Raw genomic sequence first — 3,985 nt, forward strand, 5'->3', positions numbered from 1 at the left:
CTATTTATAGCGATTGTAGCCAATCATGAATGGTCTAGATCAATGCGATCCGACAGCTCTCGTGAAAACCGGTCGCATGCCTCTCGAGGTCAAAATCGGATGAGCACACATTTTGATGTCCACAGAGTTAAATAGCCTGTGTGATGTCCGCACGTCCCCAACATGCGATCTGGTCTACCGATCGAGCCATATGGGTCGCCATGGTTGGACCACTAGTTCAGGCAATCAACCTAGAGAAGTAACTAGACCAAATCCATTTGAGCTCGTTGTGTACTCCCCGCATCGGGTCGGGACCCCAGCACGAGGAGTGAGGGGCAATTGATGAGGGATGATTTGGCCCGACTTAGTAAGCAGCCGACACGTGGACAACCTGATGACTGGACGTATGACTCGGCATCCTCAGCCACCTTGGCAGGCTGGGCCACCTTGGGTATCTCGATCACCTCAGAAAGCACCGAGGTTCGGGCATTTCAGATGGCCAATCCTGTCGGAGTGACGCGTAGCAGATTCTAGAAGCTTGCCAACTGTCTCCAAGCCTTCTAGGATCACACCGCTCAACTGTAGGCCTTATCCTCATCTCGCTCGATTCGGATGGGCACAATAGACCTTATCAGCTAGCATGTTACCCACCTTCCAGCTTGCACGCTAAGATATTGACTTACGCATCGGAGCGACCTCATTGGGTTAACCACCCCGAGTTCTCTGATCTGTTTGTCTTGTAGTTCGATTAACCAGCTAAACCATCAGGGTCCGAGCTATCTTCCAGCTAAAAGCATCCAGGTCGTGCACTATCAAAATGTTTCACCCTAAAATCATTTCTGAGCCAAAAACCATTGACTTCATTAATGACCCGCTGACCTGTCCACTCAAATAACGGTTTTTGGCCATAATTTGATTTTAATTATTTTATCTTTTAAATCAGAGATTGAGATTGAGAATGCATCATCCATTTGAACCAGACGGTCAAATCATTCCGAAATGGTTTCCTGACCGATCCGATTTTTAAAACCTTTTGTCGTTTACTCTACAATTCATAGACGTATACATTGACACGAGTACTATTACATCACCCTCAACAGGTCTATATCAATTCATTTAAGGAGCCCAACTTGTCATAATGTTATCGGTTGACACGAAATGTGAAGATAGTGGATAAGCATGTGTAAATATCACTTCTTTGTCGCCTTACTTCATCTTTCTGACTTTCTCTGCGTAATTGAATGGGATTGGTGCATGGGGAGTGGTTCTCTGTCTTTAAGCAATCTAACAAGGGCCCACTGCAATAAGTCAATCAAGCTCCATACCTTCGGAAAGACATCTTTTTTAGCACAGAGATCGTTACTCCCCGCCTTTTACTTTTCGACTTTTAAAGGACTGTTTGCCAAGTTGAGCTAAACACCCAGAAATTTTGGAAACTGATTTCTCTTACCGTATTGAATATCATTTTCAACTGAACGATTCATTTAATTTTCTTCCTTTTAGGTATATATAAGCAAATTTTCTTGATTTCTCGGATCCAACCCTCCAAACTATCCAACTTATATGTGCTTGAAAACCTTGCCCTAGATTATTCCCAATATTACAATTGGAGCTTTGTAAGCTCAAGTCCGAGAAATTGTTAATGAGTTCTTCGGTGCAGTGTGAATCGAGGAAAAAACTTTGGCTATTTGGGGCATGGTTTTCAAAATCAGATTGAATGGGATGGTTAGATTGGAAAAATTGGGAATTGGTTCTATTTTACCGTAAAACTATATTATATTTTGGCAAAAAACTGTTGATTTGGTCAGTGATTCTTTGATTTGAGAGGTCAAACTGTTGATCTAGATAATAGTTTTGACCGTTTTTTTAAAAAAAAATTAAAATGGACCATCCATTTGAACTGAACAATCAAATCATTCGACCTGCAAACCAATCATCAGAATAATTCTGTCAGATCCAATTTTAAAAACCTTGATTTCGTGCAAACAGCCTAAGCTGTTGAAAATATAAAATATCATGCCAAAAAGTTGAATATGGGCGATAATTAAGGAAAAGCTTTACTTAGCCTTCCCTTTGGTAGGACAATCCCACAGTACTAAAAATATATAGGGAAAAGTACTGTACGTCATTATATTCATGTTGTTTGACATGAAACTAGTTATGGGATTTGACTTTCAGTAGCGTTTCATACAAGCGCCTGTGCCCCACAATGTCTCACAGCACACCCTTTGCCATCTATTACCAGAACCGGTGATGTCGTCGTCAAAAACTATTTCTAATACATAGGGGAGATGATGTGGATGCCCCCTTGTGAGGCACAAGATGTGAAGTCAAAATTTATAGTTTGTTTTCTTTTGAAGATTTTTATTGATTTTCTAAGTGTATTATTTTAAATGTATGCATGCTATAATACCTTCTTTTATTCACTATTATAATAAACCTCACTTGGCAGCTTAAGAAGTATTTAAATAGCATGCAGAGAGATAAGGGGGCTGGTGCCGTAATTGAACACTTCAACAGTCCAACCAACGTCAGTTGGGACTTAAGAACCTCAATTAAGCAAACGTGACAATCACAGGGATAAGACCCCATAAAACAATTGAAGCCTATACATATATGTCATACCGTGTGACGTAATTGCTTGGGAGAGAGAGAAGGTAGGTTTTAACAGTACTTCAGGTCAATAAAGACGTTAAGAAAGAGAGGGCCACGTGTGTTGACGTGGGTGCATTGGAAGACTTTTGACTGATACAGGAAGATAGAAGGCCGCACGACCTACTGAATTAATTGTTACCACTCCTTGGGTGTAATTGTGACTTAAAAGTTGTTTTGAGTTTTAATTGCTTGTTTAGATGTTTATCGCTGGTATATATGTTGGACACATATTAGCTACAACTGTTCATGGGCCGGCCCGATCCTCGGACGGGCTTGAACATGTTTATAGGTTAACGGATTTAAATTCGGGCTAAAAAGTTCGGTCCGCAATAAATTCAAGACGGGTTCGGGTTTTGTTAAAATAGTCTGGCCCGACCTAAAATTAGACTTAAAATGGGTTATGCGATTAATGTTCATTTTAATAAATTTTTTGATTTAAGAATGTAAGACTGTGTTTTAAAACATAAAAGAAAGGGAAAAAACCATCTTGTAAGCCCATTGTTCATTTAAATAGGAAAAATAAACCATTTGAATTTTTAATTCTAATTTAAATAGGAAAAATTGTAATTTTTTTATTAGGTCAGGCTTCGGGCTTTTTATCAGGACCGGACTCGGACCCAAATTATAGGCCCATTGATCAGACCGAGCTCGGACTCGAGCCTAACGTATTTTTCATTAATGATGAGTAAAAGCCCAACCCAAGCTCAACCTGGCCCAGCCCATGAACAGGTCTAATCTTACCCCAATCCCAAATGATTGAGATTAAGGCTTTGGTCACCAATTGTTACATTAGAGGCATCTTAAAACATACCTAATCAATCCAATAAATTAGATTTTTTTAATAGCAATATTAGAGAGAATTATTAAGGCTTTGGTTGTATTATTTTATATGTATTTATGTTGTACATATTTATATTTATACTGTTTCTAAATTCAGCCTAAGGGGCATCAATAAAACCAAACCCATTACCCTTATGTTGTAAAAACCGGACGAAGAGAGGTCACCATCAACTTAAATTAGTAGTCCCCATCTTGTCCAGTTGTCTGAATACATGTAACTTGGCTAGTAGTCTGGCTGGCTGGCTGGCTGAATACATTTTCTCCTTACATAACAGAGCAAACTCAGCTTTGCTGATAACTAACAGCTAGTGGGTTCCAAATTAATGCATGGATCGTACCTTCTTTAATGTCTTCAACTAACCAAATAAAAAAACACAACTAGTTAGATGATGGACAAAGCATATGTTTATGTCTAACCAAAGCATATGACAAACAAATTTTCACCAGGCCAAATTTGGTCTGAATTTATTTGAAAAAGCCCAAGTTCGGCCCAAAAAATAGTTGGACCTGA

This window comes from Nelumbo nucifera, chromosome 6, assembly GCF_055504915.1.
Source record: "Nelumbo nucifera cultivar China Antique chromosome 6, China Antique-T2T, whole genome shotgun sequence".
Classification (NCBI taxonomy): Eukaryota; Viridiplantae; Streptophyta; class Magnoliopsida; order Proteales; family Nelumbonaceae; genus Nelumbo; species Nelumbo nucifera.